The sequence below is a fragment of the Hemiscyllium ocellatum genome, chromosome 7 (assembly GCF_020745735.1).
Source record: "Hemiscyllium ocellatum isolate sHemOce1 chromosome 7, sHemOce1.pat.X.cur, whole genome shotgun sequence".
NCBI classification, from domain to species: Eukaryota; Metazoa; Chordata; class Chondrichthyes; order Orectolobiformes; family Hemiscylliidae; genus Hemiscyllium; species Hemiscyllium ocellatum.
In genome coordinates, this window is record NC_083407.1 from 93,996,120 (window position 1) to 94,016,833 (window position 20,714).

Genomic DNA, 20,714 nt, shown 5'->3' on the forward strand with positions numbered 1-20,714 from the left:
TTTGGTGTCATCTGCAAACTGACGAGCTGGACCTCTTATGCTCACATCCAAATCATTTATGTAAATGACAAAAAGTAGAGGGCCCCGCACCGATCCTTGTGACACTCCATTGGTCTCAGGCCTCCAATCCAATCTCAGGGGATCTCCCATCCACCGCCTCCAACCTCATAATCCCACAACCCCGCACCGCCCGTTTCTACCTCCTGCCCAAAATCCACAAACCTGCCTGCCCCGGCCGACCCATTGTCTCAGCCTGCTCCTGCCCCACCGAACTCATCTCCCAATACCTCGACACGGTCCTGTCCCCTTTAGTCCAAGAACTCCCCACCTACGTTCAGGACACCACCCACGCCCTCCACCTCCTCCAGGATTTTCGCTTCCCCGGTCCCCAACGCCTTATTTTCACTATGGACATCCTGTCCCTGTACACCTCCATCCCCCATCACGAAGGACTCAAAGCCCTCCGCTTAGAACATAGAACATAGAAGGATACAGCGCAGTACAGGCCCTTCGGCCCTCGATGTTGCGCCGACCGAATCCTACCTAACCTATACTAGCCCAATAACTTCCAAATGCCTATCCAATGCCCGCTTAAATGACCATAAAGAAGGAGAGTTCACCACTGATACGGGCAGGGCATTCCATGAACTCACAACCCGCTGTGTGAAGAATCTACCCCTAACATCTGTCCTATACCTACCACCCCTTAATTTAAAGCTATGTCCCCTAGTAACACCTGACTCCATTAGCGGTAAAAGGTTCTTAGTATCTACCCTATCTAAACCCCTAATCATCTTATACACTTCTATCAGATCTCCCCTAAACCTTCTCTTCTCCAATGAGAACAGCCCCAAGTGCCTCAGCCTTTCCTCATAAGATTTTCCTACCATTCCAGGCAACATCCTGGTAAACCTCCTCTGCACTCGTTCTAAAGCTTCCACATCCTTCCTATAGTATGGCGACCAAAACTGCACACAATACTCCAGATGAGGCCTCACCAGAGTCTTATACAACTGCAACATGACCTCAGGACTCCGGAACTCAATTCCTCTGCCAATAAAGCCCAGTACACCATATGCCTTCCTCACAGCACTATTTACCTGGGTGGCAACTTTCAGAGATCTGTGTACATGGACACCAAGATCCCTCTGCTCATCCACACTACCAAGTAGCCTACCATTAGCCCAGTAATCCATCATCTTGTTATTCCTACCAAAGTGAACGACTTCGCACTTAGCTACATTGAATTCCATTTGCCACATTTCCGCCCAGCTCTGCAACTTATCTATATCCCGCTGTAACCTACCACTTCCTTCCTCACTATCCACAACTCCACCGACTTTTGTGTCATCCGCAAACTTGCTTACCCAGCTTTCAAGTCCTTCCTCTAGATCATTTATAAAGATAACAAAAAGGCAACAAAAAGCTTCTTCCTTTCCCGCCGCACCAACCAGTACCCTTCCACTGACACCCTCCTTCGACTGACTGAATTGGTCCTCACCCTGAATAACTTCTCTTTTCAATCCTCCCACTTCCTCCAAACTAAAGGAGTTGCCATGGGCACCCGCATGGGCCCCAGCTATGCCTGCCTCTTCGTAGGATATGTGGAACAGTCCATCTTCCACAATTACACTGGCACCACCCCCCATCTTTTCCTCCGCTACATCGATGTCTGTATCGGCGCCGCCTCGTGCACCCACGAGGAGGTTGAACAGTTCATCAACTTTACTAACACCTTCCATCCCGACCTCAAATTCACCTGGACTGTCTCAGACTCCTCCCTCCCCTTCCTAGACCTTTCCATCTCTATCTCGGGCTACCGACTCAACACAGACATCTACTATAAACCGACTGACTCCCACAGCTACCTGGACTACACCTCCTCCCACCCTGCCCCCTGCAAAAACTCCATCCCATATTCCCAATTCCTTCGTCTCCGCCGCATCTGCTCCCAGGAGGACCAGTTCCAACACCGCACAGCCCAGATGGCCTCCTTCTTCAAGGACCGCAGATTCCCCCCAAACGTGATCGACGATGCCTTCCACCGCATCTCCTCCACTTCCCGCTCCTCCGCCCTTGAGCCCCGCTCCTCCAACCGCCACCAAGACAGAACCCCACTGGTTCTCACCTACCATCCCACCAACCTCCGCATACAACGTATCATCCGCCGTCATTTCCGCCACCTCCAAATGGACCCCACCACCAAGGATATATTTCCCTCCCCTCCCCTATCAGCATTCCGCAAGGACCACTCCCTTCGTGACTCCCTCGTCAGATCCACACCCCCCACCAACCCAACCTCCACCCCCGGCACCTTCTCCTGCAACCGCAGGAAATGTAAAACTTGCGCCCACACCTCCACACTCACTTCCCTCCAAGGCCCCAAGGGATCCTTCCATATCCGCCACAAGTTCACCTGTACCTCCACACACATCATCTATTGCATCCGCTGCACCCGATGTGGCCTCCTCTATATTGGGGAGACAGGCCGCTTACTTGCGGAACGCTTCAGAGAACACCTCTGGGCCGCCCGGACCAACCAACCCAACCATCCCGTGGCTCAACACTAACTCTCCCTCCCACTCCACCGAGGACATGCAGGTCCTTGGACTCCTCCACCGGCAGAACATAACAACACGACGGCTGGAGGAGGAGCGCCTCATCTTCCGCCTGGGAACCCTCCAACCACAAGGTATGAATTCAGATTTCTCCAGTTTCCTCATTTCCCCTCCCCCCACCTTGTCTCAGTCGGTTCCCTCAACTCAGCACCGCCCTCCTAACCTGCAATCTCCTTACTGACCTCTCCGCCCCCACCCCACTCCGGCCTATCACCCTCACCTTGACCTCCTTCCACCTATCCCACCTCCATCGCCCGTCCCCCAAGTCCCTCCTCCCTACCTTTTATCTTAGCCTGCTTGGCTACTCTCTCTCATTCCTGATGAAGGGCTTATGCTCGAAACGTCGAATTCTCTATTCCTGAGATACTGCCTAACCTGCTGTGCTTTAACCAGCAACACATTTTCAGCTCTGATCTCCAGCATCTGCAGACCTCATTTTTTACTCCAATCTGAAAAACAACACTCCACCTCCACCCTCTGTCTTCTACCTTTGAGCCAGTTCTGTATCCAAATGGCTCGTTCTCCCTGTATTCCATGAGACCTAATCTTGCTAATCAGTCTCCCATGGGGAACCTTGTTGAACGCCTTACTGAAGTCCATATAGATCACATCTACTGCTCTGCCCTCAATCTTCTTTGTTACTTCTTCAAAAAACTCAATCAAGTTTGTGAGACATGATTTCCCACGCACAAAGCCATGTTGACTATCCCTAATCAGTCCTTGCCTTTCCAAATACATGTACATCCTGTCCCTCAGGACTCCCTCCATCAACTTGCCCACCACCGAGGCCAGGCTCACCGGTCTATAGTTCCCTGGCTTGTCTTTAGATTAGATTAGATTACTTACAGTGTGGAAACAGGCCCTTCGGCCCAACAAGTCCACACCGACCCGCCGAAGCGCAACCCACCCATACCTCTACATTTACCCTTTACCTAACACTACGGGCAATTTAGCATGGCCAATTCACCTGACCCACACATCTTTGGACTGTGGGAGGAAACCGGAGCACCCAGAGGAAACCCACGCAGACACGGGGAGAACGTGCAAACTCCACACAATCAGTCGCCTGAGTCGGGAATTGAACCCGGGTCTCAGGTGCTGCGAGGCAGCAGTGCTAACCACTGTGCCACCGTGCCGCTTTACTGCCCTCCTTAAACAGTGGCACCACGTTTGCCAACCTCGAGTCTTCCTGCACCTCACCTGTGACGATCAATGATACAAATATTTCAGCAAGAGGCCCAGCAATCACTTCTCTAGCTTCCCACAGAGTTCTAGGGCACACCTGATCAGGTCCTGGGGATTTATCTACCGTTACCTGTTTCAAGACATCCAGCACTTCCTCCTCTGTAATATGGACATTTTGCAAGATGTCACCATCTATTTCCCTGCAGTTTATATCTTCCATATCCTTTTCCACATTAAATACTGATGCAAAATATTTATTTAGTATCTCCCCCATTTTCTGTGGCTCCACACAAAGGCCACCTTGCTGATCTTTGAGGGGCGCTATTCTCTCCCTAGTTACCCTTTTGTCCTTAATAGATTTGTAAAAACCCTTTGGATTCTCATTAATTCTATTTGCCAAAGCCATCTCATGTCCCCTTTTTGCCCTCCTGATTTCCCTCTTAAGTGTACTCCTACTGTCTTTGTACTCTTCTAAGGATTCACTCGATCTATCCTGTCTATACCTGACATATACTTCCTTCTTTTTCTTAACCAAACCCTCAATTTCTTTAGTCATCCAGCATTCCCTATACCAACCAGCCTTCCCTTTCCCCCTGACAGGGATACACTTTCTCTAGATTCTTGTTATCTCATTTCTGAAGGTTTCCCATTTTCCAGCCGTCCCTTTACCTGTGAACATCTGCCCCCAATCAGCTTTTGAAAGTTCTTGCCTAATACCGTCAAAACTGGCCTTTCTCAAATTTAGAACTTCAACTTTTAGATCTGGTCTATCCTTTTCCATCACTATTTTAAAACTAATAGAATTATGGTCGCTGGCCCCAAAGTGCTCCCCACTGACACCTCAGTCACCTGCCCTGCCTTATTTCCTTATAAGCATAGAAAATTAAAGGATTTTCTATTAATTCTCTATGGATGTCACATGATATAATTTTTGTAACCCATCAATAATTAGGGTAACTAGATATGGCTGTGCTTTCTAAAATCGCCTTTTATGTTGCTAATTGGGATTAAATCATATAATCTGTGATCATAGTTAGACCACAATCATGTCCTGTTTATTCCAAGCCTCTTTATTTGTAGTATGAACCTGACTTACACAAGAAGTATTTTTAGCAGATGACGCATCCACTTTATAAATGCTTGCTTACCCAGAACAGAAGACAGAAAGAAAATATTAAGTACCCACAGGTTCCTGCTTCTGTTACTGTTGCTTTAGTCTTCAGCCCACCTTATTTCGGGAGACAGGAACAGCTGCCTCTGAGTCATCCAGTGGTTGTTTCCAGTTCACACACATCAGGGAGAAGCCGAGGATTCATTAGATGTCTTAAAGGGGCAGTGTCCTCTTAGGTTTGGACATCAACAGGGCAATAGACGTTGATGTCTGCTGACAGTGAGGCTGGCACACAGCATGTTTCACCCCTAGTTTCTTCTCTATTGCATTTTCCAAGCTCATTTTATCCTTAACTTGCAATCGTAGAATCCCTACAGTATGGAAGAAGCAGGCCATTCAGCCCATCAAGTCCACGCCAACCATCCAAAGAGGATCATATCCAGTCTCATCCCATCCCTGTAACCCTACATTTCCTATGGCTAATCCACATATCTTTAGACTGTGGGGAAAAAAAACTAGAGCACCTGGAGGAAACCCACGCAAACACGGGGTGAATATACAAACTCCAAACAGACTGGAACTCCACACAGACAGTTGCCGGAGACTGGAATTCCAGGTCCTTGGTGTTGTGAGGCAGTGGAGTTAACCACTGAGCCACTGTACTATTCACTGCTTTGTACTGCTCCCACTAAACAGCAATCCCTTCCTGGTCCTCATGTTAGCTGATATTATAGAGGTTCGCTTCCGCCAAGTCCAGTCCTGCTCATCTTCTGGTTGAGATTGTGTGATTAAAGTGGCAGGTAACGATCTTCAATTAATGTGCAGTGTACGGGAGCAAACATTCATCCAACTGAGGACTTTCGTGTTTCTAATTAAGTGACAGTGATTTTGTTTCAAATCAAAGCCAGAATTTTAGTGATTAGTGTGAAGCATTGTGTGGTGTTGTGAAGAGGAGAAAGTGAGGTCTGAAGATGCTGGAGATCAGAGCTGAAAATGTGTTGCTGGAAAAGCGCAGCAGGTCAGGCAGCATCCCAGGAGCAGGAGATTCGACGTTTCGGGCATAATTCCTGAAGAATGGCTTATGCCCTTTACGTCGAATCTCCTGTTCCTGGGATGCTGCCTGACCTGCTGCGCTTTTCCAGCAACACATTTTCAGCTCTGTAGTGTTGTGAAAACTAGTGTGTTAGGATGAAGCTTTATAGAGACAACACAACAAAACTTTGAGGTTCAGCAGAGTAATTTGCATAAATATTTATGTATTTTACACAAACTATGCAGATTTCCTCAGGAGATGATGACTGAGCTGACTCCTGCAAATTCACCAATCTTTGCATGTAGTCCAAATGATGTGAATGTGCGCACTGTGGCAATGAAACCCAACAGAGGAAATGTTTTACTTTGCATCATGCCTGTACCTGACCTGAAGATATTTAATAGCACAATGTAGAGGACGCTTGGCTGTGTGTTTTGTGAAGAAAAACACTAAAAATAATTCCCAGAAGGAACTGGGCTGAAGGTTGATTTGTCCTGAACCAGTTGATCTCAGCTAGGATAGCAGGAGTAAAGTACAGTTGGGCTCAGGACCATTGGCTAAAGAGGAGTGGGGAAGGGTGATGGAGGTAAAAAAGAACAGTTCTTGGTAAAAGAAGGACTTCCCCCATGTTGTTTCTCTTAGATTTAGAGTCATAGAGATGTACAGCATGGAAACAGACCCTTCAGTATAACTCGTCCGTGCCGATCAGATGTGCCAACCTAATCTAATCCCATTGGTCCTGAATGTCTCCTCTCCTGCTTGCTTGTCTCTCTCAGGAGATCACCTAGCTGCTGGATTGAATTGACTGATATTATTCCAACCACAAGATATAGGAGCCATGCAGCCTATTGAATCTGCTCAGGCATTCAATGAGATCATAGCTGCTCTGGTATTCCTCAATGCCAACATCCTGCCTTTTCCCCTTAATTCTCAGTTCACTTACTGATTACAAATCTGCCTATTTCAGTGATGAATATTCTTAATGACATAACCTTTCAGCCCTCTGCAAGCAAAAAATTCTCCTAATTTCTATCTTAAATGGGTGATCCTTTGCTCTGAGATTATGCCCTCTGGTCATAGACTCACCCACAAGAGGAAACAAGCACCCACCCTGTCAAGTCCTCAAAGCACTTTATATATTTCAATAAGGTTGACTTTCATGCTTCTAAACTCCAATGAAAGTCCAATCAATTCAGTCTCAATGCCTCCATTCCTGGAATCTAGTGAACTTTTTCTAGACCACCCCCAGTGCAAGTATATTGTTCCTTAAATAAACTATGCGCAAGTGTGGTTGGACTAGTGCTTTAGATGGCTTTAGCAAGGCTTCCCTGTTTTTATACTCCATACTGCTTTCCCTATTATCCATTGAACTCAAATGATAACTTTTTGTGACTCATGTATGATAGCACCCAAATTCTTCTGTGCTGCAGCTTTCATCAATTCAACAATATTCAGCTCTGGTATCCTTCCTGCCAAAGTGCATAACCTCACATTATATTCCATACACCAATTTTTTGCCCATTGAACATGTTCAAGTTCCTCCATGGAATTGGTGTCATCTATTCACTGTTCACCCTCATTTTGTGTCATTTGCAAACTTGGTAACAGTACATTCACTTCTGTCATCCAAGTCAGTTATAAATGTTGTAAATAATTATGGCCCCAGCACTGATCCCTGATTCTAAATTGCCATCTTCAAAATGCCCGGTCGCCCCATTCCAACTCTCACTTCTATTAGAACATAGAACAATACAGCGCAGGAACAGGCCCTTTGGCTCAAGATGTTGTGCCAAACATGACACCAAATTAAACTAATCCCTTCTGCCTACCCTTGGTCCATATCCCTCCATCCCTCCACTCCATGTGCCTATCTAAAAACTCCGTAAATGCCCCTATTGTATCTGCCTCCATCACCACCCCCAGCAGTGCTTTCCAGACACTTTCCACGCTTTAGAAAAAACTTGCCCCTCACAACTCCATTGAACTTTCTCCTCTCACCTTAAATGCATGCCCCCTAGTATTAGACATTTCAACTCTGGGAAAAAGATTCTGACCGTCAACTCTATCTGTGCATCTATAATTTTATAGACTTCTATCAAATCTCTCCTCAGCCTCTGCTGCTCTAGAGAAAACAACTTGAGTTTTTCTAGCCTCTCCTTATAGCTCCTGGTAAACCCCCTTCTCCAAAATCCCAACATCCTTCCTGTAATGTGGCAACCAGAATCGAATCCAATATTCTAAGTCCAGCTGAGCCAAAATTAGCCAATCCTCTATCCATGCTAATTTACTACCCTCAACACAATGAGCTCTTCTCTTACGAAGTAGCCTTGTGTGTGCTACTTCACCAAATGTACTTTGAAAATCTAAATATATTACTTCAACCGGTGTCCCTTTATCACCCTGATGCTTGCTATCACCTTAAATAATTGTAATAAATTTGCCAGCCATAATTTACTCTGTGTGTAGCTATGTTGAGTCAGGTTGAATATATTGTGTATTTCTAATTGCTCGGCTATTACATCCCTTATAAAAACAATCTAATAGTTTACCATGAAAGGTGCTGCTAACTGATGTAAAATTACTTGTATTTACAACTCCCTGCCTTTTCCTATCTGTTTTCCTACCTCCCTTGGATTGGTGGATGAGATCTTGTGGGCGGCACGGTGGCACAGTGGTTAGCACTGCTGCCTCACAGCGCCTGAGACCCGGGTTCAATTCCCGACTCAGGCGACTGACTGTGTGGAGTTTGCACGTTCTCCCCGTGCCTGCGTGGGTTTCCTCCGGGTGCTCCGGTTTCCTCCCACAGTCACAAAGATGTGCGGGTCAGGTGAATTGGCCATGCTAAATTGCCCGTAGTGTTAGGTAGGGGTAAATGTAGGGGTATGGGTGGGTTGCGCTTCGGCGGGTCGGTGTGGACTTGTTGGGCCGAAGGGCCTGTTTCCACACTGTAAGTCTAATCTAATCTCTTGCTCAAGAGTGGGCAGTGAAAGCTTCCATATGCTGGTGGTTGAGGAGGAAATATTGCACATATCGTCACCATTGTAGTACATGTGATGCTTGTAACTACTTAAGACACATCATGCACCAACTATTTAAAGTGAAAGCTACCTTTTTGTTCAAAATATCCTTTGCCTGTTGGTTAATGTTTGACTTTAGTTGATTTGTTACAGTAAATACCTATCGGTTTTCCTTCTGCTGGTGTCATGGGGACTCCTGTCTTTTAAAAAGCTGCCGGTCTCAATAGATATCATCAACAACAGTTTCTCCATGTGTAGTCGAGAGATCTTGGATGTCCTTCCCTTTCTACGATGCTGTTTTAATCCATGAATCCTGAACAAGATCTACAGATTACCTGTGTATGCTTCTTCAACCTTGAAAGGAAGTTGCTGGAGCAGCCTCTCATAGGCTGACTGAGTACTCTATACTCAAAAATCAGCCAATCAATCAATCTTGTTTGAAATTTCAGTTGCCTGCCAGCATCAACAGCTAGGCCCTCTCTAAAGGGATCCAGGGAGATATTCAGTGATGTAACATTAAGAAGGGATGGACAAAAGAATGGTTATTCCTCTATTCCTGATGAAGGGCTTTTGCCCGAAACGTCGATTTTCCTGTTCCTCGGATGCTGCCTGAACTGCTGTGCTTTTCCAGCGCCACTCTAATCCAGAATCTGGTTTCCAGCATCTGCAGCCCTTGTTTTTACCCAAAAGAATGATTACTCTGAGCATACCCCAACTATTCTAATCCCTAGAAATGATGGTGTGAGAATCAGCACAGGGACAGACCATCAGCAATATCCAGGCTAAAGTATCCTAAGGTGATCTGTATCTTCATTAAATGAAAATGTAAATCCTGACAATGCCCAGTGAAGGTGGGGATGGTGGGGGGGAGGGGGGAGTACAGGGGCATGGAATTTATATCTAAATGGAAAACAGGATTTGGAAACCATTTATTTTCTTTTTAGCCCAACACTGGTATAAATCACTCCAGAACACATCATACTGTGAATACATCATGATGACAAGTGCACATACACATAACTTCCATTTAACTCCTAAACAGGTCTTTTTAAAAACTACTTTATTGTTTTTGAATGGCCCTTTAAAGTTCTGACAGCTGAAGAATTAGTTCAGGCTGGATTCAGTGCATTTTGTTCACTGCTAATCAATTGTGTGTGCCTGAGTCTGACAGCTGTTTTCTCTCTCAGGAATGGAGTTACTGCTTTAACACAGTCTTGCTTCAAAGGCAAGACAGATGACATCATGGTGCCTTTGATATTGTGGCGCATTGTTTCGTGTTTTTTTTTAAAAACAATTCTTTGCAGCCAATTCCCCCATCTGAACGTGTGTATGTGCACGTCCGTTTAAAATGTTGCCTTTGACTGTCACAGGGCCGCCAGTGTGTGTGTGTGTGTGTGTCTGTGTGTGTGTGGGGGGTGCGTGCTCTTATGTGAGTCATAAGCTCACACGGTGTCAATGACGGCCTTGGTCCGATTTGATCTCACTGGACAAGCCTGTGGCCGGGTGGACTTTACTGGTGACTTCCTCAAACACTTGCAGCTGTGATTATGACCACAATCTCCATGGCTCTGCAACAACAAATGTTACAATACTCCCATCATTGCATTGGTCTTGTTAATAAAATTCACTGTTAGTTTGGGAGCCTAGTCCAAGCAGTGTTAAACTATATGTTGGCCCCTGCAGCCTGTCTGTTAGTATAACTGCAAATACAGATGCCTGGTCCCAGAGAGTGAACAGAACAGAAATCAGCATATCCCATTATAAAAGGTGAAAGTTTTAATCGAAGATTGTTTACTGTATCACATCTCCATGACACTGGACTCCTTGGGCTATAAACTTTGTGAGCATGATCTTATTCTCCACAGCTACCTGATGAAGGAGCCACGCTCTGAAAGCTAGTGCTTCCAAATAAACCTATTGGACCTCAACCTGCTGCTGTGTGATTTTTGATCCAGAGAGTAGATGACATCCTTCACATAGAATCCATCATCTCATAGCAGCTGATCTGGTTCTTTGTCTCTTTAATGTGTAACCATTAAGTCACCCTCACAGGTAATTGTACTAATAATTACTAATCCCATCACCAGAAGAAAGGGGACAGTTTCTGAAGAAAGGAAACCACTTACAATATCAGCTGGGAATGACTGCTGGACCAAGTGGGCGGTCAGTGACTTTATCAGAGTTATGCCGAATGAGAAGGAGACCTGACCAATGAGTTGAACTTAAATAAGACATATGGATGGCACAGTGGCTCAGTGGCTAGCATTGCTCCCTCACAGCATCTGGGATGCAGGTTCGATTCCACTTTCTGCCAACTTTCTGTATGGAGTTTGTTCACTCACTCTGTATCTGTGTGGTTTCACTCTGGGTGCTCCAGTTTCCTCTCACAATCCAAATGTGTGCAGGTTAGGTGGACTGGCCGTGCTAAATTGCCAGTAGAGTGCATAGATGTTCAGGCTCAGTGGATTAGCCATAGGAAATGTAGGGTTACAGGGATGTGGTGGGGTGCTCTTCAGAGGGGCAGTATGGACCTGTTGGGCTGAATGGTCTGCTTCTACAGTGTAGTAATTCTATGAGGTGGCAAACGGGAGAGGGACACTATTATCCATGGTAAATTGGCAAACCAGATCCAAAATTGGTTTCCACATAGGAGGCAAAGTGATGGTGGAGGGTTGTTTTTCATGATTGGAAGCCTGTGACTAGTGCCGTACCACAGGGCTCGATGCTGGGACCCTTGCTGTTTGTTGTGTGTATTAATGACATGGATGTGAATGTTGAGGGTAAAATTATTAAGTTTGTAGTTAACAGGAAAGTTGAAGGTGTTGTTGATAGTGAGGAGGGTGTCCTCAGGCAATAGTCTGATATTGACCAGCTGATAATTTGAGCAGAGCAATGGAATTTAATCCCAATAGGTGTGTGGTGCTGCATTTATGGAAGCCTAATGAAGAAAGGATTTACATTATAAATGATAGGTCTGTAGGGTGTACTGAGGAGCAAAGGGACCTTGGTGTATAAGCCCATAGATCCCTGAAGGTGTCAGCACAGGTGGACAAGGATGCTTGCCTTCATTAGCAGGGGCATAGGAAAGAGGAGCAAGGAAGTCTCTTTACAACTTTATTAAACATTGGTCAGGGCACAGATGGGATGCTTGGAGGATTCTGATCACCACAATATTGGAAGGATATGATCACTGGAGAGGGTGCAGAGGAGATTCACCAGGATGTTGCCTGGGATGGAAAGTCTCAGTTTGTGAAGAGCGGCTTAGATCGGATGAGTTTGGTTTCCTTGCAACAGAAAGGGCTATGAGGAAGGATCTAGTTGAGGTATATAAAATTATGAGAGGCATGGATAAGGTAGATTGTGAAAATCTCTTCCCAGTTCAAATGTGTCTAAGACCGGGGTATAAATTTGAGGTGAGGAATTTTGTTTAGACAAGATCTGAGGAAATGTTTTTCCACCCAGAGCATGGTCAATATGTGGAACGTGCCATCTGAGAGGTTGGTTGAAGCAAATACTCTCACAATGTTCAAGAAGCATCTGGATGAGTACTTAAAATGCCAGGACATTTTAGGCCATGGATCAAGTGCAGGGAAATGGGATTAGTTTGGTGTTTGTTGGTTGGCATAGACAAAGAGCCTGTTTCTATGCTATAGGAGTCTATGTGTTCAGAGCTAAGGCAGAGAGGAATGGGTGTGCTAATCTGGGACGTTCCTGGGCTTGGCAGGTAAAGGGAAAGGGGAAATTACATAGACAATGGCAATTTTTATGACAAACCCCCACTTGCACTTATTTCTGTGGATGTAGTTCTAAAGCTGGTTTTCAGAGTCCTAATGTCTTAAGGTAAGAAAGCATTTTGGGGATAATCCTGTACTAGTGATATAGATTTGACAGGAGAGTGATACCTGATAGGTGTTGATCTGTTCCAATCAGATGGATAGATAAAGGTGATGTACTGAACTCACATCCATCTCATTTTGAATTGGGCTGGGGATACAAAATCTAATTGGACAGGGAAACTTCCCTAAGAGGTACACAAGATCAACAATAACCTTAGTTTGATTCAAAGCTGAGTTCTCAATGGAAACATTCACTGTTAAGCTCTGAATGGCAGACACCATTCTTGTAAATGAGGGGACATTTTTGAAATTAGTGTAGAGTAGGGAAGAGATTATCTCCCTGAAGGCTTTGTGTCTATCTTTTGCAGAATATTCCAGATTCCGCTTTCCATACCTCCTGTCAAAACGACTTTGGCCAGTCCAATTTATAAGTGCACCAACTCTCATTAATACTGAGACACAGAAAGGTTTAATAAGCTTTAAAATGGTTGATTTCAACTTCAACCACATAAGTGTGTTACAAAGCATTAGGGAGGGTTGATCTCATCCAGAGCTCATGCTCCTGATCTTTGTTCAGTAACTGAATATATGTGTATAACATGGGAACACAAGAGAGGGTTGATCTCAGCTATCAGCCTCTGTGGTTAGATAATTTGTCAAATCTTATTGCCTATGGTTATGTGCTCAGGCAAAGAATCAGATAGCCTGCAGTGAATACTAAATTACAAGACTGACAATGGAGTACAATACAGACAATGATTTGGTGTTGTACTGGGGTGTACAAAATTAAAAATCACACACCAGATTATGGTCCACTTGGTGTTGTGTGGTTTTTAACTTAATACAGACAATGGTTACATACTTGAAAGTCAAACATTGTCAATAGGAGACAAGGAGTTGAAGCTTTTCATATTACACTCATCAAAAGTGCAATGCAAGAAACAGACAAAATGAGATGAGGGTGCTGATTGGATGTGCTATAGTTGGCATGGAGATACAGCCAGGGCAGTTAACTGTCAACCTTAATTCATAAACCAAGCAGGTAGATGATGATTGGTCATGTGTTGCCACGGGAACACCACAGATTGGCAATCTCCATGATCCCTTTTTGTTTCCCAATGAAAATGGTGCAATTACAAATTATTTTGCCCTACGTAAGACTGGGTTAATGTGTGTAGCCTCTAGCATCATAAATGCATCACATATAAATGTGAAACTGGCTGATCATTTGTAACCTTAGAGTAGTTCACCATTAGATGGTGATTTTACATTTGAATATTATTTATTACATAATCTTGGACTATGGTAAGCATTACACCAGAAACTGGCTCGGGATTCTCAGCTAGGCTCGTAGTGTGATGCATTTACATGTGCGAGAAGCAAGACAAATAAATCCTCAGGACCCTGACTTATATAGGCAAAGGGAATTTGTACATAAATCACACCTCATGGGTAGGAGACAGTCAAACCCTGCTACATTCTCATAGTAACACACTGGCTGAAAACAACTCGCCTGGTCTAAGAACGAAGCTTATCAGTTAAGTGTTTTTGCAGCATCACCATGCCAACAGTGGCACAATCAATTGAACTGAATTGAATTGACCTAACTTTACTATCACATGTACTGAATGAGTACAGTGAAAAGTTTATAAATCACCACTTACAGCACCACCTTAGATACAAAGGTACAATCCTTCGTTACAGAATGGAGAAGTGAAGAAAAAAAAACGTTACATTACAGCTATACACAGTATGACCATAGGTCAGAAAAACAAGACGCAAAGTTAAAAAGACAAGCATCACTTTCCAAAGTCGCTTTCCAAAGGCTCTCCACAGCAGACCAACGTAGGGGGCCACCATGCTGTCTGACCACTGGCTGCCACCACTGGGACACTGGCACCCCTACTACAGTTACTGGAGTCTCCACCGACCCCGCTTCGGAGGCTGGGGCTGGGTGTCCGAGGCTGTGAGAAGGGGTCTTCCTACTCTGTCACCATGTTACTGGATTGGCACTCTTTTCTGATGTTGTATAAATTTTTTTTCAAGTCTGTTCCTTGTGTCTTAGTTAGATGATTACAAGGCAGAAAGCCTCTACCTCTATTTATCTCCTTTTGACAATGTTTGTGTTCTGTACTCCCAGGCAATTATTTACATATGAAGAACACTGTCTCAATACTGGAAGGTGCTGAGAATATCAATGATTGGAAAACACAGACTCTTGGATAATGCTGAACAGCCTCACTGTTGCTCTGTACAGCTCATCCTTTGCCCACAAGAGGGCGCAGCTAGCTGTGGATTACTAGGGAATGATACAAAGAGACAGTTCACAAGAGAGTTTATCCAAGGTTTCCTACAACAAATCACTATCCCCAATTTCCCTCACGATATTTTTTAAAATTTGAATTGCATTTGGCCTACATTTCTCCTTTCAAACATCACTCAACAAATGACAACTCCTCCAACCACCCTTGCTATCTATGATTTACTGACTGGAACAGAAACCAATCATCCAGATCCCAGGTCACCGAGAATGTCCATTTTTCATTCTGAATCTAAGTGGGATATATGTCACCCACAGCTGACTGGAGCTCTGTGCTCCACATATATTGAATTTGCTTATAGCAGTGTTTGCTATGATAAGTATAATAATTAATTATAATAATGCAATGGAACTGCCAACTCTTATTTTACAGATGAGGCCCATTCAATGATAATATCTGTGCCAGATCTTTGAAATACATTTCACTGTTCTCTCTCCTTGCAACCTTGTATGTTTTCCCTTCGTAAATGAAAATCCAATTCTGTTTTTGAAAGTTAATGCTGAATCTTTCAGATCATTGCATGTCAGAAAAATAAATTCTCCTCTTTCTCCCCTCTGGTTCCTTTGCAAATCTACGTTTTCTTGTTAGCAACCCTCCTGTCACTGGAAATAATTCTTCCGTACCAACCCTGCTGAAATCCCATATGGCTTGAACATCTCTATTAAATCTCTCCCTAATCTCATATTCTCAGAAGGATAATCCAAGTTTCTCTTGGAAAAAAATTGAGAAAATGCAGGAAACACTCAGCCGATCTGACAGATTCTGTTGAAAGACAAAGTTAACAGAGATAACCTTTCATCAGGACACTACTTCACACTCTCCACTCCCGATAATACATGCTGTGGACTTTATCCCTATATGGACGGCACGGTGGCACAGTGGTTAGCACTGCTGCCTCACAGCGCCAGAGACCTGGGTTCAATTCCCGACTCAGGTGACTGACTGTGTGGAGTTTGCACGTTCTCCCCGTGTCTGCGTGGGTTTCCTCCGGGTGCTCCGGTTTCCTCCCACAGTCCAAAGATGTGCGGGTCAGGTGAATTGGCCATGCTAAATTGCCCGTAGTGTTAGGTAAGGGGTAATGTAGGGGTATGGGTGGGTTTCGCTTCGGCGGGTCGGTGTGGACTTGTTGGGCCGAAGGGCCTGTTTCCACACTGTAAATCTAATCTAAGTCTAATCTTACCCTCTATGTAGCTTATGCCACTTTTGGTGCCATTGTCACCATTTTCTTTCATTCACTCATGGGACTTGGGTGACGCTGGCTGGTCAACATCTATTGCCCATTGCTAGATTCACCCTTGAGAAAATGGTGGTGAGCTACGTTTTCTTTTGTTGAGACTATGTAGCGATTGGTGAGCCATAGGTCTCTTGCTAAAACATTTCAGAGAGTACTTGAAAGTCAATGACATAGCTGTGACAAAAAAAAGTTAATGCTTTTAAAGAATGAAAGAACATTTCATTTCACAAGCATATTGATAAAAATGAAACATTTTGAATAATTGCAGCAATGATTTGGAGCACAGTTCAAAATAAAACATCTGAGGATTCATTTCACAGGAGCCTTAATGAAGTACACAGCAGAGGGCGCTGGATAATGAGAATGACCTTTTGTATGCTGAATCCTATCTGCTGTAGAAAGGAAACAGGTGCCAGAACATTAGCAGAAATAATTGTGAAGAATAAGATGGAATAAAACAATGTGTCTCTGCCAGGTTCTGTTTTGTGCTCTAAGGCACGAGTGTAGGTTGCCATGTTTCACAGTAACGTGCGTGTAGATTTCTTGGTAGAGTTCTAAACAGCAAATTGCTCAAAAGTGTTTGATTCTGACCGCGGAAGATTGGAAGAACTTTGTCATAAATCCAGTTAAGGCCAGTAATCATCTTAAATGCTCTTCGAAGAGCATCCATGAAGATGCAGCCTGGCTGAAAAGAAAATGAGATTTGCATTTATATAGTGTGTTTCCTGACCATAGAATGTTTTAAAGCTCCTTACAGTCACTTAGGTATAATTGGATGTATAGCCACTGTTATAGTGCAGGGAACGCAACAATCATTTCTCACACACCAAACTCCCTCAAACAGCAATCACCAAATAATATGTTTTTAGCGATGTTAGATTGAGGAATAAATATTGATTTGTATAGGAGGGAGAATTTCCCTGCTTTTCTTCAAAGCAGCAGTAAGGAATTGTTTCCATTCACCTGAAAGGGAATTTGGGACCTTGGATTAATTGATGATAGGAATGACAGTGCTTCCAAGTGTAACAGTCCCTCAGTATCAAACAGGAAGGTTCAGCCTTGATAGGGGCTCTGGCCTCTGAATTGGGGCCTAAACCCCTGACCTATGACTTAAAGAAAAGAGGCTACAGATCTCTTCAAACATAATGAAAGAAGTTAATTATTACGGTCTTGTTTTGGCCATTAGCTCCAAAGACATTCTTTCCTGGAGGTAGCTGATACTGATGAGATATTTTGCTGAATGGAAATGGTAGATGGATAATTCAGCCTTCTCTAGACAGAGGGTGCATGAATGATGCTCTTTCTATGTACTCAACAGGACATGGAAAGACAAAGGTAGACAGATGTCACAAATATGGTCAGACCAAAGAAAGGTGATAACATGCCAAACAGAGTGAGAAAACACATAGACCATGGCAGCCCCTAAACAGCTAGAACTTAATAGGTTTCAATATCCAACTTCCATCATCTGACTGTTATAGCTGAGTCCCTTCATGGACTGAAAATGGCTTCAGAAGGGACAGGCACTGACTAACGTTAGTCACTGTGATAATGTGACCATAGCTTGAAGTAGGTCCAAATGAAATACATGAAACCAGCCACATTGAAATTATCACATATCAAGAGGCACTGAAGTTCAGTCTGTGCACCCTGCTAACTCACACATTGTATAATGACTCCACATAATGAGAGACAAAAGATTGCCTACACCTACTCAGCTTGAAATAAAACAATGACACAAACAGTAGAATCTACAAAGGAACTATATATCAGCATTAGTCTTTGAGCAACTAAAATGGAAGAAAGCAACAGAGGCTGATAACAGCAAGGTTACTGAAGGCTTGTCTCTGCCTGTCTCACTAGCTTCATAAACCAGTGAATCATCGACTTCAAACAAAAATCTTCGATTGAAAGCTCAAGAGCCTCAAACTTCACTGCTGATGAAACATGGCAACAGTGAAACCGTCAGGACTGAGTTTAAAATATAAGACCACAAGAACTCTAAAAGCATTAAGCTGCAACAGGCTTTACCTTCCTCTCATTACAGACAATTTCCTTCCCACGTTTGTGTGGACGTTTGCTGCATTTTTGTTCTTTTTCTCAGCAAAGCAAGTAATAAAATCGTTTTTCCTTCACTCATTTATTTTCCCACTTTCATTTTGCTCTGGTTAATTTCTTTAAAGTAAAGTGTACGGCTGAAAGACATGTGACTAACAATGAGGAGACGAAAAGGAGACAAACTGATCATTCCCCCTCATCTGGTCGGAATATACCTCACCATACTGACCAGACCTTGGTTAGGCTGCTATTGGAATACTCTGTGCAATTCTGGTTTCACTCCTACAGGAAGGATGCTGTGAAACTTGAAAGGGTTCAGAAAAGATTTACAAGGATGTTGCCAGGGTTGAAGGGTTTGAGATTCTGGATTAGTGGTGCTGGAAGAGCACAGCAGTTCAGGCAGTATCCAAGGAGCAGCGAAATCGACGTTTTGGGCAAAAGCCCTTCATCAGGAATAAAGGCAGAGAGACTGAAGCGTGGAGAGATAAATGAGAGGAGGGCGGGGATGGGGAGAATGTAGCATACAGTACAATAGGTGAGTGGGGGAGGGGATGAAGGTGATAGGTCAGGGAGGAGAGGGTGGAGTGGATAGGTGGAAAAGGAGATAGGCAGGTAGGACAAGTCCGGACAGATCATGGGGACAGTGCTGAGCTGGAAGTTTTGAACTAGGGTGAGGTGGGGGAAGGGGATATGAGGAAGCTGTTGAAGTCCACATTGATGCCCTGGGGTTGAAGTGTTCCGAGGCGGAAGATGAGGCGTTCTTCCTCCGGGCGTCTGGTGGTGAGGGAGCGGTGATGAAGGAGGCCCAGGACCTCCATATCCTCGGCAGAGTGGGAGGGGGAGTTGAAATGTTGAGCCACAGGGCGGTGTGGTTGATTGGTGCAGGTGTCCCGGAGATGTTCCCTAAAGCACTCTGCTAGGAGGCGTCCAATCTCCCCAATGTAGAGGAGACCGCATCGGGAGCAACGGACCTATCACCTTCATCCCCTCCCCCACTCACCTATTATACTCTATGCTACTTTCTCCCCACCCCAACCTTCCTCTAGCTTATCTCTCCACGCTTCAGGCTGTCTGCCTTTATTCCTGATGAAGGGCTTTTGCCCGAAATGTCGATTTCGCTGCTCCTTGGATGCTGCCTGAACTGCTGTGCTCTTCCAGCACCACTAATCCAGAATCTGGTTTCCAGCATCTGCAGTCATTGTTTTTACCTTGAAGGGTTTGAGCTATAGGGAGAGGGTGCAGAGGCTGTTTTCTCTGGAATGTCAGAAGCTGAAGGGTGACCTTCTCGAAATTTATAAAATCTTGAGGGGCATGGATAGGGGGAATAGTCATAGTCTTTTTTGCCAGGACTTGGGAGTCTAAAGCTTGATGACACAGGGTTAAGAAGATAGGGGAAAGATTTAAGAGGGGCTTGAGGGATAACGTTTTCACGCAGAGAGTGGTGCGTGTATGGAATGAGCTGCCAGAGGAAGTGGTGGAGGCTAGTACAATTACAACATTTGAAAGGCATCTGGATGGGTATATGCATAGGAAAGGTTTAGAGGGATATGGGCCAAGTGCTGACAAATGGAACAAGATGTATTTAGGATGTCTGGTTAGCATGGATGCATTAGACCAAAGGGTCAGTTTCCATTCTGTACAACTGTATGACCACTCATCACTATCTGTACATGGGCCAGTAAGGATGGGTAATAAATTCTAGCCTTGTCAGTGACACGTCCCATGATTGAATACAAATAAGCTTTTCTTGAGGGAGATTCCCCCAGGACCGATTTGATACATTAACTTGTGAGACTATTCAAGGGATTACTTAAATGGTGATTAATGAGAATTTAAGACACTTTGAACCACTGATGTGTACTTGCTATGGAATTTTAATGATAGGAGGAATTGTACCTTATGCTCAACCACTCAAATCCTTTGCAATTAAAGTCAATAAGTTGTGAACACATCAGCAAACTGGTTCAGTAAGGACCTGGCAATCGTTAAGTTAACTTCTAACAGAATCCTGTACTGCCTTGAAACAGTCCAACACATTGGACCTAAATATTCCAATTAGTGTAGTTTACATCAGAATGCCAATTGTTTTCGGTAGATTTTAATGCTAGTGTAAGGTTGTGCAGAATTTCCTGAGGTCAGCTGCAGTTCAGATGTAGCTTGTCCGGGTGCAATGAAATGTTGATCAAGAGTGGGATTTAAAAAGGTGGTGGAATTTAAGGAAAGTGTGATGGCAGGATGAGAAAAAACATTTAGAAAAATGTTGAAGGATTATTCGGTGCAGTTGGAAGAAGGACATGAATA